The sequence below is a fragment of the Phodopus roborovskii genome, unplaced genomic scaffold (genome assembly GCF_943737965.1).
Source record: "Phodopus roborovskii unplaced genomic scaffold, PHOROB, whole genome shotgun sequence".
Lineage (NCBI taxonomy): Eukaryota > Metazoa > Chordata > Mammalia > Rodentia > Cricetidae > Phodopus > Phodopus roborovskii.
The window spans coordinates 4,337,369-4,356,231 of NW_026126651.1; positions in this window are offsets into that span (position 1 = coordinate 4,337,369).

Genomic DNA, 18,863 nt, shown 5'->3' on the forward strand with positions numbered 1-18,863 from the left:
TGTCTGCAAGGTCCCTCTGTGCACCAGGAATACATCCTGTTCCCACTGTCTGAGGTCCCCCAGACTGCTCAGTCCCTCTAGCAGAGACCCATACTCAGGGGGGGCCTGAGTCAGTCCCATGCTGGATTCCCAGCTATCAGTCTGAGGGCCCATCAGCTCCTCCTTGTTCAGGTCAGCTTTCTCTGTGGGATTCTGCAACCCGGTCCCATCCTCTCCTCCTGCACCTGGATTCCAGCTCGACTCAGGTGCCTTTGCCTCCAACAAGGACCAGGTGAGGGCTCCATGATGGTGGATAAGTTAGTTGTTGATCTCACTATCCGGGAAGGGCATTTATGGTAGCCTTTCCACGGTTGGTCAAATTGTTAGTTGGTGGCAGTCTTGTAGGTCTCTAGACCTTTCTTTAGGTTCAGTTTTCTCTTCAAACCAATAATGGCTCCCTCTTTTATGTTCATTTTCTCTCTTTCTCTCCCTCTCTCTCTCTCTCTCCCTCAAACATTCCTACTTTTAAAAGAAATCCATATGTATGATAAAATCCAATTCTGATTAAAACCCTTGTAGAATGTGTTTAGATTCATAGACGATAAGCCTTAAAACCCCCAATAGAAAAATTATCCTGAGGGAAAGAAGGAAGTGTCACACTCTAATTTCCAAAGATATGGAAGGAAAAAAGTAAGAAGGGAGAATTCACAACTGCCAAGGATATGAAGAAAAGAGAACTCATGTACTGCAGTGGTAAGAATTTATAGTATACAGTGACTATGGAAAAATATGGGCATTTCATAAGAAATTAAAACTATGATTGATTCAGTAATTCCTCTTCTGACTATATCCAAATCAATTGAAACCTGGATGATAAGTTACCCATACCCATGGGATTATTGAAGCATAATTCACATCCGTGAAGGTATGGGAAAAGCCTAAGTGTCAATAACAAATTGATAAAAGTGTATATAGCTCTCAATGATATACAGATGACATCGTACAAAGCAGCAGCATACATAAACATAATACTGCTTGGTCTTACTTGAAGAGGAAGATTACAAACAGAAACAGTCAAAACTAAGAAGCAGAATCCGGGATGTGGGAGATCAGAAAATGTGGGGTCTCAGGAACAAGCTTCCATTGTGCTAAATACATTCTGAGGATAAACTCAGCAACATGGAGCAAAGTAAAACACCGCAAAATTAAATACGCCCTTCTCTGTGATGCACGGGACGGCATAGGGAATTGGGTGGAGTGGATTTCAATGCGAAACCTTCCTTTCATTGAGAGCCTTTCAGCATCACACTGGCAGCAGTGAGCACCTCCGTGAGTTAAGGCAGGGTGCGAACATTTGTCAAACATGCAATGAGATGTGCACTTACCAAGTTCATTTTACCGTGTTAAACTCAAATAAATGGTAGAGATGATGAACGAAATTTAAAAATCAGTGCTACTAAAAGAGAGTTAGAGGACGTGGGAATAGCATGATGAGGCACAGAGTTGGGAATGGTGGTCCCTGGACTCTGCGTTACCAGAGTTAAGTCCCAAATTATCTCGAAGCTGTGCCTCGGGTTTTCACCAGGCTGCTTAGGGTACTGTGTCATAACTTGTAGATGGGAGTGAAGATGTCATGCACTCTTCCAATGTTGTTGGTATTCTCGTGGGTACCGTGTGATCTTGATGTGTGTATTTCCATTTCCGTCACATCCCAAGTCTAGAGGCATCTCTTGTCAGCATGGCCTCTCTTCTTTCCCCTACACACACTTCAATCACTCCTCCCAGGGTCTCTGGATTGTCTTACATGTGGTTCATTTTCCTTTTCTGATGATCTAGCTATTTTGAGGAAGTTACAATAAAACAAGTTAATAACAGCAGCTCTTCAATAGATTTTTCTTCGGTCTGGTTTCTACTGTGATTTCAAGGAAGACAATGCACAGAATGGATCAAAGGTGGCTGGGAAGAGTGGTAATAAATAGGGATGGAGAACAGAAGGAAATTCTTGCAAACTGAATTTTCCCTGGTGACAGAGGCCAGAGAGGCAATATTAATGGTGCGCTCCTGGGTATCATGAACCACTCCAAAACATCTTAAATCTCTGCAGTAAATATTTTACACCAGGCCTTAGAGCCCACGTCATTCAAGTTGGCAAAAGTGAAAACCACTGGTTCAGTGTATATACCTCACAGGCAACAACCAGGTCACATGCTGTAGTCATGCTCACTGGTAGAAGACCTGGGCAGTAGGAATTTACATTGCTTTGATTTTGACCTTGGAAATGAGCCAGTAGCATGTGCCAGAAATGCCCATCCTAGATGCCTTCAAGTCTTTGGGAAGACTTGAATCTATTAGGATTACAGGATCATCTATGCTTTTTTAAATTTTTTTTTCTTATTTCCTATATAGATCTCAGTTCCCTCTTCCTCCCACCCTTCCATGCCCCCCCAAACTCCCCTGTGCCATCCCCCATCCACTCCCCAGGGAGGGTGAGGCCTTCCAGGAGGGATCATCAAAATCTGTCAAGTCATTTGCAGTAGGGACTAGGCCCTCCTTCCTGCCTCTAGGTTAAGGCAGTATCCCTCCACGGGGAATATGTTCCCAGAGTCCTTTCATGCACCAGGGATACATCCTGGTTCCACTGTCAGAGTCCCTTAGACTGCCTAGGCCTTCTAACTGAGACCCACGTTTAGGGGATCTGAGTCGGTATAATGCTGGTTTCCCAGCTATTAGTCTGGGGGTCCATGAACTCCCCCTTGTTCAGGTCACTGTTCCCGTGGGCATCTGTAGCCAGGTCTTGACCCCTTTTGCTATCACTCCTTTCTCTCTGCAAATGGATTCCAGGAGTTCAGCTCGGTGTTTTTAGCTGTGGGTGTCTGCTTCTGCTTCCATCAGCTCCTGCATGAAGGCTCTAGGATGGCATATAAGGTAGTTATCAATCTCATTATCAGGGAAGGGCATGTAAGGCAGCCTCTCCATGATTGCTTAGGTGGGGGTCATCCTTGTAGGTCTCTGGATTTCTCTTCAAACCTATAATGGCCCCTCTATTATGATATCTCTTTCCTTGCTCTCCTCCATTATTTCCCCAACCCAATCTTCCTGCTCCCTCACGTTCTCCTCTCCCCTCTTCTCCCCTTCATTTTCTCCCAACTCCTTGTCCACTCAATGTGTCCCTCCCCACCCCAGTTCCCAATATGCTCAGGAGATCATGTCCCTTTTCGCTTCTGTGGGGGACCATGTATGTTTCTCTTAGGGTCCTCCTTGTTTCCTAAAATATACAAAGAACTCAAGAAGCTACTCACCAAAGCACCAGATAATACAATTAAAAAGTGGGGCACAGAACTGAATGGAGAATTCTCAAGAGACAATCCAAAATGGCTGAAAGACATTTAAGAAAGTGCTCAACATCCTTAGCCATCTGGGGGATGCAAATGAAGGCAATTCTGAGATACCCTCTTACTCCTGTCAGAAGGGCTAAAATCTGAAACACCAATGGCAGTTTATGCTGGAGAGGATGTGGAGGAGAGGGGAACACTCCTCCACTGCTGGTGGGAGTGCAAACTTGTACAGTCATTTTGGAGACCAGTATGGCAGTTCCTCAGGCAAATGGGAATCAGTCTACCACAGGATCCAGCAATTCCACTCTTAAGCATACACCCAAATGACCCACATCCATGCAACAAAGACATCTGTTCAACTATGTTCATAGCAGCATTATTTGTAATAGCAAGAACCTGGAAGCAACCTAGATGCCCTTCAACTGAAGAATGGATAAAGAAGATGTGGCACATTTACACAATGGAATACTACTCAGCAGAAAAAAAAAATGGAGTCTTGAAATTTGCAGGCAAATGGATGGAACTGGAAGAAACCATCCTGAATGAGGTAACCCAATCACAAAAAGACAAACATGGTATGTACTCACTCATATATGGATTTTAGACATAGAGCAAAGGATCTCCAGAATCTTCTATGTTTACAAAACCCTAATTTCCTACAGATAAATGAAGACTGAGGCTTGTAGGAGTGTGCCAGGGAATACATGGCCAAAGATTATTGGATGCTACAGGTTTATGTTGGAAGTTTATACTAACTTTGTGTTGTTTCCAGTCTGTGGAGTACTGTAATTGTCCACATAAGTCTGTGAGAAGACCTTGAACATCTCACTTCAGCCTTGAACAGTGATATGCTTAGGCTTTCCTCTGTTACCTGTTTTCAGGCTGATCCCTTAATTTGAAAAAACTGGGTGATGGATGCTGAGAACATTTCCTGCTGTGAGAGATTGTGTTGACTGTTAATTGCCATGGGATGGCTGAGTCTGCTGTGGGAAGCACTAATATCTAGGCAGGTGCCCTACGCTTAGTGTGAACCTGTGAGCCATTAAGTAGTGGTCCTCCGTGGTTTCTGCAGTTCTTTCCTTGGCTGTGAGCTTCCCGTTTGGTGATTATGCTTCCTCCAATAGGAAAATGTTCATACCTGTTTTTAACCTTGACAAGATGCCCTGACCTCCATCAATGATGAACTGTGAACTGGAAAGGTAAGATGAAATAAACCATTTCATTCCCTAAGTTACTTTTGGTCATGGTGTTTGTCACAGCAACAATTGAAACTAGAACAGAGTCCCACCAACCAAAAAGAATAGATGTAGAGGGTTTTAAAGTAAAATATTGGGTCTTCACTAGGGCTGTGTTTATTTGCCTTCACTCTTGAGAGTAGAAATGACTTTATTCTGAAAAAGTGGTGTTTGTTTCCTACATGCATCATTGGAGAGAAAGTCATTCTAAACAAACTCTTTAATTTTTAGTTAATGTAGCTCATATGTGGCAAAGCCAGACCAGAGTGGTTTTTCCTATTAACAAATATGCTTTTATCCAGAACTAAAACAGGAATCCATTTATTTCAAATGTTTTTCCCCTTCAGTACCGGTGGTTTTTCTCTCTAGCATATTCTGTGAGGTAGAGAATACTTCTAGTTTTATGTAAGACATCAAAGTTTTCTCTCAGAACCTCTCGACAGGATGATTGTAAAATACTCATATCAAGCATCTGGGTTTCCTCACTATGGTGATATCTTGCTTGTACAAACAAAGCCTGTCTGAAGATCAGAGGATGGAGCTTGTCATTAGCTAACCATAGAGGTCTGGAGGTCTGTACAGAGAGACAGGAAGTGAGATGGCTGGGCACAGACAGGAAGTGAGATGGCTGAACAGAAAGGTGATATAAGCAGGAAGAAACAGGAACTTGCTCTCTGGTCTGCTGAGATACAAAGGAGGTAAAGGTGGCTGTGGCTTGCTCCTCACTCATTCTCAGCATTTTCCGCCATATCTGACTCTGAGTTTTTATTATTTTGACCAATTAAGAGCTCCATTTACACCTCAAGGTGACCTTCACTTTTCCACAGATTTTCAAATCAGCTGATGTCATATGAGATGAAGTAAAATTCGGAAAGGTATTAGGACAGACCTAGCATCTTGATGATAGGAAGGAAGCAGAGTATGACTCACATCAGATCATATGCTTAGTTCAGAGCCACACCATGCATGTCCCTCCACGCGTTTATTTCCTCATCCAGGGAACAAATGGAATAAAGCTAATTCCATTATAATTTCAGCTCCAGATTTGAAGCCCGAGTCTTTATTCTGGGACTTGTGACACAAACCCATCCATCACTTAGTGGGACTTATGGGCGTGTGGTGTATGTTCCTACCATCAGCATCAGTCCCCAGTGGTTTCCCTGGAGGGGGTATGTCTACCTGTTGATAGCCAATTTCTGAAGCCTGGTACAAATGGCGCCTCTATTTTGCTGTCTTCTTCCCTATTAGAATTGACTTTTCTGTATTTTATGTTCCCACTGGTCTCTCTTTTGTCCTTTGTTTATCAGAATCTGGTACCCACCACTAACTTGGATAGATCATTTTCTGCAAGCTGAGACTTAACCAACCATTAACTGAAGGATTTGTGTCTTAAAGTTTTCAGACCCCTTGCTAATTTTTTTTCTCAATTCTCTATGAATTGCTGGTTCCTGTACATGTTGGAGGAAAACAAGTAGCTCTTGTCACCTTGTGCCTTTAATTGTCACAGCCTACTGCCTTCAGCTGATAATTGTATTTTGGTTTCTGAGGTGTCAGAATCAGGAAAAAAAATATCTTGTAGTTACCTTTCTTATCTTAAAAACTAGTAATAGCAATTGGGGCAATATTCAATTTTTAAAAGATTTGTTTTAAATTGTGTATATACGTATATGGATAAAGACATGAAGGCACACAGAAGCCAGAAAAGGAGCTGTCATTTTAGGTGGTTATGAGCTGCCTGACATGGAATCTGGGACTCAAATTTAGGTGTTCTGTAAAAGCAGTATGCAATATGAGCATCTCTTTAGCCTGCTATGTAAAATTATTGAAAAATAATTTTCACTATTATAATTATATTAACTCTATAAGTACGTGTAGATGATGATGCTAGCAAAGAGATAATTGATGGATAAAATGCATCCAATAACATCTCACATGTATTATCTATGTATGCTTCATGAGTGTGAGTACATGAATATGTGAAAATCACTCATATGCCACGTGGCCATGTGATTTTTTTTTTTGAGATTATCATATAGCTTTATAGTATTTCTCCCTTCCTGTTCCTCCTTCTCCTATATCCCTCCTTGTGTTCTGTCAAATCCATTACCTTTAATCATTAACTGCAATTACATTCATATACAACAGTGTGATTTTAATCAGTGTTCACTGGTTTTCTCATCTTAACAACTTGGAAGACAGGTTGGCAGACAAGAACTATACCATCCTGTAAAAACAACAACAACAAAACCCTGAGATATAAAAACAATAAATGATTTGCCCAAGGCCTCATGCTAATTGGTAAGATTATGTCGATTGGAAGGATTGTGTGCCCTTAGCTCAGGATTTTGCTCTCTCTCCAGAGATGCCTTGTACTCCTAATGCCTGGAGGAAATTGATGAGAACTCTATGCTTCAGCCCTCTGCTCTCTGCATTGTCTCTCATATTTCCTTGCTTTACTTTCATATGACTAGCCGGATGATGCAGAAGCCATTTTCTGTCACCATGACCTCCATTTACTGATGAATAAATGCCTGAGTGAAAGAGAGTGTCCTTCAGACTTCTCTGACAAATCAAGCCTCTGTGACAGAAAGGATTCTCTCTTGTCAAGCAACACACAGCTTTGTGCCTTGGGAAACTAAATTCTGTCATATCTCAACAATCACCCAGCAGGATCCTTTATTTTCAAATCAGCCATAACATGGGCATTTCCTAGAAGGTGACATAAGTAGGGGAGGAAGGGATGACCCCTTCAATGATCTAACGCACTGGCATTGACTGGCTAGGCTTAAAATGTGACCTCATATGCACCATTGCCTTGCAAAGGAGAAGCAACTGCGGCCTCTGGAGTCAAAGTCACAGTCATAAGAACAGAACGACACTGGAGTGAGGACACTAAGCCCATATTTCCTAGCAGCTAGTCTAGTCTAACCCCACTCCATTTCAGCGATAGAAAATGTTTCAGTCTCTTCTAAGTCAAGAACAGACCCCAAATGATACCCAGTCAAGAAATTTAAACGGTCAGCTCATTTTTATGCCCCTATGTAGGTCTTTTCTTAAGCTTTAATTTGATCACCCACTAGGTTTAACTAGGTTTACGTGGGTAGCCAATTCAGTTCATTTTAAATCCCGATGAGGATAAAGTGGAAACTGGGAATATAGATGTTTTAGATTAGGGGACTTGTGTTGATAAAGCAGCTCTACACCTTGATTGTGTTAAAGATGGTTGCTTGAACCTTCACTGAAGAAGGAAGATGCCAATGGGGTCCTGTTACAATTCATTAAAAGGCAAATCGGTGCACTACACTCACAGGACAGAATGAAGCTGCTGTGCCAGAACTGATCCAGCTATACCGCTGCCAATCCCTTAGCTTTGGCCTCCTTTGTTCCAAGGGGGACGCCAACCAAGCTGTGAGTGCTCACTGCCAGTTTGTCCACCTTTCAGGAGAGCACACAACCCTCATCTATCGCGGTTAAATAAGGATCAAGATAAACCAATAGGCAGAATAGATGTTTATTCAGGGAGAAATAACTTACAACCTAGACAGATGAACACCAGCAAGTTCCACCCTGTCCGAGTCCTGCCAGCAAGAGAGCTTTTCCTGGCTCTTCCTCAGACCTCCTTCCACAGGTCACTTCCGCCCATGGCTCCACCCCCAGTGGGCGTGGTCAGTGCCACAGAAGGAGACAAAGTAAATATCTCACTACACTCATCATATACCTAGAGAACACCATGTCCATAGGGCTAAGTCACCCCAACACCATTGGTTTTTCAGACCAAATTCCCACGACAGTTCACCACTGGTAAAATTGTACAGAAACACACACACCGCGCATACACAACAGACATATCATTGAAAGCACCCACAGACACGTGAACAATATTAAATATGGATACTCATATACATGGACACTCATATACATGGATACACAACATGCATATATATACACCCACACAACAGACACACAAATGTGTGCAGGTAAAACTGGTGAAATTAATTAATTATAGCAAATGTTTAAAATTGTTTTAGAGTCATATAAAATGTTACAGCTGGGGAACAAGTTAAAAGAAATTCCCTCTACGATGTTGTTAGCCAATTCGTGGGAATCTATGCTTATTTAAAGATTGATGCTCTGAAACATGATGGTTTTTGCAACTCTGGGTAACAACCATGAGCTCGGTCTTGGTGATGGCTTCCTGTGGCTGATGGGTGCACTCATCTGTAGAAACGGAATTTAATCCCTCAAACCTAGGCAAGATGTTGTTCTGTACCTGCTCTAAGGAACAGGTCTTCAGAAGCAAACAGGGCTGTTTCAAAACCAGGCTGGCCAGCTCATGCAACCATGCAACTTGCAACTTGGGTGAATTTACGTGGTTTCTTGGGCTTTAATTTGTTCGCCCACAGAATCGTGATACATAAGTCTCACTGAGATTTTTCATACAGTATAAATAATTTACATGTGAATTCCTTTAATGGATGAAAAGTGTGCTTACATGTATAGAAATATATTTTCAGTGACAAATAGCTGTTATCATCTCTACCTTAATTGCATCGCACTGAGTGCCATGATCAATGTAGCATCTTGTGTAAAGAAAGGCATTAAGGAGTCAAATTGAAAGTTTAGGGTGTTTCCTTTAGTCTTTCAAAACAGCAGGGCATTTATGTTCCATGGTACTTGTAAGACATACCAGAGCTAAGCCCACTCAGAAACAGGAATCTGCTGGTCTCGAGAGACTCCGGTGTTCTTGGATGAGGTTTTCACATTCCTAAGGAGGCCTGCATTAGTTGCTCCCTGTTCTAGGCTAAAGCAACCACCTCTCCTGTAGGACAGCATCTAACACATTGCATTATTTCCAATGAGACAGCAAATAAGAATGATGTCCATGTATAACTTTAGTCATGGTTTAGGAATTATATAGCTGTACTTAAATTTTCTTTTGTTTTACAAAATATATAGCTATTTAATCACAAAAGTTGGCCTTCCAGCTACTAGTGATGTAAATTGATATACTACAGAAGGAGAGATTGGCAGATTGAAGAAAGATTTGGATTTGAATCTCTCAGCAGGTGTGCCAGATAAAAGAAGGAAGTGCAAGTAGTAACCTCAAATATTTGCAGGCACCCAGATCTGCAGCAGGAGTGATGAATTTGTGAACATAATAGGTGGTGTTGCTACATGATTAACTCGGTGTAAGGAATAGGCTTGGAACTCAAACATTTACAGGCTCTTGGAGACTCAGTGCTATCTCCCTACGAAGCCAGCATGCTTTGATAGTCTATTCTAATCCTTATGTTCAATGACAGCTATCTATATAATAAGAACAGCACTATAAAATCCACCTACCATGTCTGACTGTGAAGCTGAAATAAAATGATGCTCACGCATAGATTTTGTGAAGCACTGAGTGTCCCTAGACACTAGGGTCTCTTTAACCACTCCCTCACAGTTCTCCCTCACATGGCAGCTCTGCTGTCTCCATCGTTTGCTTTGCTGGGAGCAGCATCAAGGGCTGCTCTTATTGGTAACTCCTGTATACTGGCATTGTTCATCTCGACATTATTACGCACCAATACCCTCAAAATCTATACAGATCATACCTACATCTCCCTTTTATTCTCTCTATAAATGAGTCAGATAGTGTTTATTTCTTGGTACAGTGGAGGAATCTCATTTAGACAGACAGAGGCTTGCTTCTGTGGCCAGACAGGTGGTATTTGATAAGAGAACACAAATTCTCTTCATTGTGGTGGCGGGTCTGACTGCCTCCCCTGTCCTTTGAATTAGAGATGGAGCTTGCAGCAGAGTTTCATCAACTTGTTGCAGATGAAACCGTGATATCATCAAGCAGATGGTACCTACAAACAGCACACATACTGTGATTACCACACATGTCAAACAACAATACACATTTTAAAATAAATACAGGGCTAAAATGTAGTTAAGGGAAGACTTTTCAAAAGTCATACAGGGAGATGCTGTGTTGGCCACATATTCAGAATAACATTTGGATTTCATGTTCACTAAGAAGGTTACAGCAGTATGTGTAATATTCTGGCCCAAAATTTATGACATTAATTAGTCACCAATCATCACTTGTGAGAAGTGTCAGATCATAAAATACCAAAAAGAGCAAGACATTGTCACACATGGAAAGAGGCTGGGTATGTGCATAGCTAAATGCAATATGAAATTCATCCCTGAATTCTAGAAGACATTGACAGAAAAGGCTTAGATTAAGTGTACTGGGTATGAACTCAGGAGTGAGCATTGTGTCTTTTTTAAATTCCCTTTGTTTATTTGCCTTTCTAAATGTTATCCCATACCCAACATACATTTGTTGACAATTGCTTCCAAATAAAATTAAAGAAAACATTTTAAAAATTAGTTTAAACTATTAAACTATGTTCATAGATAAAGTTGTAAATCTCAATGGGTCATGTACATTGTTATATTGAGGAGATAGGCATTTTTTTGTTCATGAATTTATCTTGGAACAAGCAACTAAGCCCAGAGATATGAAACTTTAATAACAGTTAGGGCAAGATGCTTCATATGGAGTGTATTTATGTGTGTACATTTCTTAATAATATACAGAAATCACATGATACATATGGATGGAGAAGAGAAAATTGAGAAGGTTTGTGTAACACCTTGGGCCTGGACTTCACAGATTCTGAAATTGTAAGAACCAACTCTATGTCATTATCTAAGCTACCCAGTATGTAAAAAGGATGAGATTAAATTAAGAAGGGATGAGTAGAGAGGCTACTGTGTATATTAATGAAACTCCAGGTAAAAAGAACAAGAGTCGCTCTTAAAATCTGAGAAAAAGCAAATGAACACATTGGAATCAGCTTGAAGGTCAGCACAGTTTGAAAGCTGAGTTCTCTGCAGTGAGGAGTAAATACCAGGCATTTTTAAAGTATTGATAAATAAAGCACATATACTTAAGGCGTGCAATTACCCCAGTTTTACTACACTTTAGCAAAATCAACTTAAAAATTGAGGGCTTATCTAGCTTCATGTGTGATAGACACACTCTGTTATGGCAGGAGACATTACTGGCAGAAAAAAAGCAAAGAGCGATACATGCTTGTTCTCCGCTCAGTTTTTCCTCTGTGTACTGGGTCCCAACCCAGCGGAAGCGCCACTCACCACGAGTGCATCTCTCCACTTAAGTTTGCCTAACTAAGATAACCCTCAAAGGCTTGCCAAGAAGCCTGCCCCCCCCCCCGGATTCCACACCTCATACATGCCACAACTGAATTAACTATCTATCCTAGCTGTGCAAGGGTTCCAGAGACACAGACATTGTGCAATGACTGTGATCGTCAGTGAACTAATGCACGGGTGACTGTGAAGGGCCCTGCTGTTGTCTTTGTGGTGAGAGTACTGAAGAACTCTCATACATTTTAGGCTGTAGATGGAGTGTGACTGCAGTTACAATGCTGTCACTTCACGCCCAGGACCTGTGCACCTGAGCCCTCTGACCACTATCGCCTTGCTTCCCAGCTCTCCAGACCCTGAAGGCCATCTGCTCTTAGTTTCCGTAACTTGACTTGTTTAGGTTCTGCGTACCCATTGCTTTGTTACAAAATGTACCACAGTGTAATCACTTATAGCAACCATTTCATTTTATTATGTATTTGGTTGTCTAGAAACAATAACATAACATATACATTTTTGATTAGGAATAATTATAGTATACTGTTCATGACATAAAAGGTCGCTGAGAAGTATTTACTTCTGTTTGGGCAGAATCCGTATATCTTCTCTCGTGCAAATAACTATGACCACCCATTCTAGAATACCATATGAATGCATGAATGCATGCTATCTGACTATATTAACATATCGTGATACATCAGTAGACTAATATCCTTCTACACTATAGCAAAAGTTTTACCTGTATACATGAAGATAATTGTAGGAAAGCCAATGTGTAATACTATTTACAGTGAGACTTCAGGAGACTGGGAACAATCCAAAATCCACTGAATGTATGTGACAAATTGTTACACTTTCATACGATGGAATCCTATGCAATAATGAAAATAAAATAAGTTACAGCTGTTAAGTGTCAACATGGATGTGTATTACAAATATGCTGTTTTAGCCAGACTGCTATCATTATTTAAATTATTGAGGTAATCCCTATAGAGGAAGAGGCCATATTGGTTCCTGTTTTGGCATCTTAGTCTGAATCCTGCCTCTCACTTTGAGGGAGGCCAAAGATTCTTGACAGAAGCATGTGAAAGAACCCGGAATGGGAGGCTATGGATCCAACTGCCCCCTCCCTGGTGCACCCTCACTGGTGAAAAGACCTCCCAAGACTCCCTCCTTGGTCCCCCCTCCCCCAATCCCCACCCTCTCCTGGTGGTTCAGAGCTAAGGATCAAGTCTTTACCAAATAGGGCTTTAAGGAAGGCCTGTGATCCAAGCAGCAGATTACAGAGGAAAAATGCAAATCACAAAATTCCATACTGGGTGATTCAATTTGCACAGGATACATAACACTTAAATAAAAAGACATATTAATCCCCAGTACCAAGCTCAGTGGTTACTTACAGCAGAGGAAGGATTTCAATTAAATCTGGAATGGTCAGATGAAAATTTGCCAGGGGTATGTTTTATTAATTTCCTTATAATGGGTAACTGGGGTATGGATTTCTTCTGCTGATCCTTTCTTAATTTGCATAGTCTCAAAAATGCTCCATTCGTAAGCACTCAGCGAGTCTTAACATTTCAGAAACTCCTTCTGAGGGAGCTTTCAGAGAGTTCCATATTTATTTGCAGCGATAGCAGACAGCAAGCGCTCTGATTTTCTCATTGTTTCTTATCTCTCTAGGAAGCTTGAAAGTACGCCACTCAGCATTATAAACTGAGAGTAAAAGCCTTTAGAGAAAGGCCGCAAATCCAGAATGCAAAATGCCATCACTGATTAATTTATGAAAACTGACTTTCCAGTCTGCAAGAACCTGGGGCAAAAACAAAACAATAACTCACCAGGGGGCTGCAAGCCCTGAAGTGTGGCGCTTGGCCATGTGTGACTATTTATCACTTTGGGTCTCAAATCTGAATGATATCAATCATGCTGCTTTGAGGGTGCGGAATGAATATAAATTACCCTTTCTGGGCATGCATAGGCCTCCTTCCACCAAGTGATTTGATAGTTCTTTTATTTTAAAACACTTAGGATGGATTATCAAATGAAAGCATACATTTTGGAGCCGTTTACAAAAATCAATTCAAGCCACATTTAAGGACAAAGAGAAATCCTTCTGTTGTTTCTGTTGACATATCTTACTTGATAGAGCAGTCCCATGGCGATGCGAACATTCATGCAAGGGAAAATTTAACTGGCATCATGTGGCTAAGGCATTGACTTGGCTTAGTTTGCATGTCTCCACCTGCCCCACTGAGTTCAGCCTTGCTGAGAAAGCTCAGCCCCACCTGGAAACCACACTGGGAAAGGATCCTCAAAGTCTTCTGTAACCTTTATAGTTCACCGGGGGTAGATGTCTTTGATTTGCAGAAATTACCAAAAGTGTTTGGAATCCAAGTTCAGAGCACAGAGAGGTTTCAAAGAAAGGAGAGCCAGCGTGGCTCATACACCAAGACAGCTAGGGAAGACAACTACATCTGTTCTGGGTTCGAGAATTTTCACCGACACCAGCTCCCAGAGGTAGAATGAGTGGTGGATTCCATACTGCAGGGTCACCTCAGCAACTCTGCGACAGCAGCCCAGTCACTGCTGTTCCCTAACTGTCAGCAGAAATAAGACAACCACCTCCTGAAGTCATTGTGACAGATGGACAGAGCCCGCAGTGTCCAACACACAACAGCATTCAACAACTGAAAGCCCTTTTCTAGTGACCAGAAGGTAGTGGTAGCCGAACTTAGGCCTAAAAGACAAGAACTTAGGCCTTCAATTTTCTAGCTAACACCATCCCCTCATCTCTTATCCCTCAGCCATGGACAACCACTGTGTGCCCCTCTGCTTCTGTAAGCTAGACTCTTCTTGCCTTTGTGATCATGCAGGGTTTGTCTTTCTATACCTGACCTTTTCACTTAACATAGTTCCCCAAGGCCCATCATGTTGTCAGAACTGACAGGATTGTGTGAGTACAGTGGCCACTGGATTTGTCCTTATTTCTACGTTAGTTCCGTAAACAAGTATTGGCACTGTCCATCCATGAAAATATCTCCTCTGCAACAGGGGAGTTATGCTTTCCCTTGCCTGCCATCAGACTGTGATAGACTGGATAGTGCTCCAAGGACAGGTAGCTTCTAAAGACCGGCTGTGTAGGACTGAAGGGACAGCTCATTTTTTAAACACCTGGGTGTGTGTGGCTGGAGGGATGGCTCATCGTTTAAAGAAGACTGGGGGGTTGGCATTCAGTGGCATCCACGTGGCAGCTTTGAATGTTCCAAACTCATATTACAGAGGATTTGGAACTTCCTCTTCTGGCCCCCAGGAACACCAGGCACTCACATGTTACACATACACACAGCAGGCAAACACACACATAAAAAGGAAGATAAACCAATCTATAGGAATACATGAAGAGTGTTAGGAAACATTCTCACAGTGCAAAGATGTGTGGGGAACTTTCTAGAAGGCACTACTGATGGTTCTTCCCTTGACCTCAGCTACAGCGTTTGCACTGAGATACATATGAGCTTGCCTTTGTCTAGACACCTTCCACCCTCCACCTCACCCCTACCTCTCATGGCTAATCACACCCAACGCAGGCTCAGGTGCAGCCCATTAAATTTGTCCCACCGTGTTATGATTAACAAGCTGTTATCGTCAACTTCTTCTTTTATAGCTGGTACATTTTATTCTGGAGAGGCTCTGAGAAATGATGAATAATACATTAAAACTTTACCTGCATATTCACAAGAACCAAAGGAGACCGTATGCTTCTGTCTAGAAGCTTGACAGAGCCCCTAGGGCCCAGTGTTAGATCAGTTTCATCCCCCTGGATCAAGGGATCTGTTTCTGTCCACCCCTTCAGGGCCAGTCAAGCTAGAACCAGAAAGTTTGCTTCAAACAATTCCTGCTCTGTAATTTTGAGAGAAGGTGTGGACTCTGAAAACTTTGAGCTTCACAGAATTTTAGACTTAAGATTAGCATCCTTTCCCAAGTATCTTTGCATAACACCAAACAGTTATTGGTCTCCAGGCAGAGCTCAGCAGAGTCTTTACAAGAGCACAGCCACTTCTTACCCGATCAGAGGCAAGTAACTCTGGATGGCCTTATTGTGCTTAGAAATTTGTTGCAGTGAAGATTCTTATTCCTCACTGGACCATTGCAAATAACTGTAACACAGTGAGAATTAAAGGAATTTAGTAAAGTCTGGGTTTAATTTTCAGTCAGAGCTAATCAAGCCATTGGTTCATTTATTCTCTACGAAGTCATCACCGGGAAGCTCTTCTAGTGAGCAACACGCAGGGTACATTCTCACGGGAGCTTGGCCCTCGGTTCTGAATGATGAGCCAAAATCAGTCCCAGTTCTGGGAGTTTCATTTGAGTGTTCTCAAACGTCCCAGCAAGTGAAACCTGAAGAGAAGTCATATGAACGAAAAAGGGTTCTTCTCTGATACCCGCCAGATACAAGAGCATGGCAGCAAACATGGCAACAACCGATAATGCCAGTGCCTGCTTGTGAAGCTCCGCAGGCATACTGATCCGAGAATGGAGTTTCATAGGGAAAAGGTGACGCACGGGACTGAGGGCCAGCCATAAAGCAGTCGGGGGCCGGGTGTGATTCCTTTGGACTTTGAAAACTGAAATGTAACTCAAAACTAACCACTTTAAAGAGCAATAAACAGTAGAGAGGAAAAAGGACCAAAAGCACACCAAAATGTCTAGGATAGGAGAGCAAAAGGCAAAACAAGCTAGCTTAACTTAAGGGTGTGGCTCCCGATGAGGGCAGCACACCCAGCTGTGTACAGGCAGCACAGATCGGCGCTGAGAGGTTATTTTAAACGGGAAAAGAAGTATGAATTCGGATTGGGGGGGAGGCTGAGGTGGACCTGGAAGACGTGGGGGGAGGAAGTAAATATGATAAAAATATTATATGAAATTACCATAGCATTAATAAAACACTTTAATATTAAGAAAGAATCAGTGAGTTAGCGATCAGGATGTACGGAGGATGAAAAGTTCTTGGTGCAGCAAACTCATCCCACTTTCCGAAGAAAAACTGTTAGAAAGAAACCCTGAGTGCATCTAAGACTTTTGAGTATGATTTTCCTAGTATTTTCTAGACATATTCATACACCATCTCATCAACATAAAAGTGTTTGGTTTCACGTACACTTGGAGAGTGTTTCAAGAAATTTACCTGAGGGGATTCACAACCACCTTCAAAGCCTAGAAGCACAATATCAGCAAATAGCTGTCTACAGAGGAAATCAGCACCTGGGCCGACTCAAACAATATAAAAGTAATCAATAGTAAAGCTGATAGAAGGGTCTCCTCTCAAATAGCAACGACATGAGGGGATCTTAGGCTGCACTGAGCTTAAAAATATAGTTCAAATCTGTGTGTGTAGTACATTATAAACAGGAGGCACGTAAAATTGACCAATGCAAAGATTAGTAGTCATGCGCCAAGGGAACAATAAATAAAATACAAAATGGATCCCATCCCCAGTGAGGATAATTTTATGTAAAAAGAAATCACATGGAAAAGAACTCACTGAGTTCTTTATGTACGGTTTATATTTTGTATAGTTTGTGTTGTGTATTCATAGTGGGTTTTGTGTACACTATAAGTAGAATGTAAACATAAGTGAAGAGAGAAAGAGAAGGAATAATTCTTGCAGGGGTGGAGCCCAGAGCCTCTTACTCACTCCAGGCATATGCTCAACCACTGAACTATATCCCCCACTGGAATGATTTTTTTTTTTCTGTAAAAAATACTTCATCATGAGGTAATTGTATGGGTTTTGGTAGTCCCCTGTTAAATACTGTCCTGTAATTTCCAGACAGCTGTTGTCACTAAAATATTCTATGCCAATTTTTATATTTCCAGTGTTTCAAATGAGAATCAGAATTGGAGCTTTTCAAACAATTTATCCTAATGGACTGGGACATGTGTCTTCTACTTGTTTGTGTGGCAGTGACCCTGAAATAGCAAACTATGTTTCCATCTCATTGCTGGACCCTTCTCTTTAAATGTACTGTGCTCCCAAGGTATTATTCAGCTACTAAGATGTATTGTGAACACTTCTAAGTCTCTTTGCATCTTAGTTTTCTTTTATTGTCATCTTTATGTTTTGAGATGATTTTTTCCCTTGCTTCTTGAATAGAATTGCTTGGATGGATTTGAGGCTTGCCTTTTTAGAAAAACATATTTATGCAGCATAAGAATTCAAGTGTGAAAGAAGCTGCAGCAAAAATGTCTGACTTAAGAAGGTCTCTAAGAACAGTAATTTTAGCATCTTTAAAACACTTTGCATATGTTCTCAGATCTTCAATTTTTAACTAGATCCCATTTTACTCATTTTATTAATAAAATATAAGAAGAGAATTCTACTTGGTTGAGTTTTTGCATTAGTTGCACATCAATATGATTGCAGTTCCTTTTGCCTACGTGACTCTCACCACTCTCTAGCTGTAGGAAAACAAAACCTAGCACTGCCAGGGATGTGTGTCAAGACACTGAAGGATGGAAAGGGCCATAAAGAGTGGCATGAAAATCTATTAGGAAGAAGGCAGTCTACAAAAGAGAAAGATAATTGGTGGAGTATTTTGTATCCTATCCATCAATGTACCTGTCTGTGTGTGTGTGTGTGTGTGTGTGTGTGTGTGTGTGTGTGGTATATATGTTGGGGAACAATTAACAACTAGGTCAGATAGGGTGCAAAACCAAAACAGTCAGTACTTTCCCCCTTTTATTAAACATAGATTCTTTTCTCATACAATAGAATCTGAATACAGTTACCTCTCCCTCTACTCCTCCCAGTCCATCCCCACCCCTCTTCCGTCTGGGCCTACTCTCCTTCTCTCGTTAGAAAAGAACAGGCTTCTATGAGATCGTAGCAAAAACGTAGTAGGTCAAAACAAAAACCATCATACTGAAGTTGAACAAACCAAGCCCACAGAAAAAATAGAAGAGTCCCAAGAGACGGCAAAAGAATCAGAGACCCCGGGAGTCCCATAAAAAAGCACTGAGCTGAAAGAGATAGAACACGTGCAGAGAACCAGATGCGGACCATATACAGGCCCTGTGCTCGCTGCTCCAGTCTTGGAGAGGTCATACGATCTTTGCTCAGGTGTTTTAGAGGCCCTTGTTGCGCTGG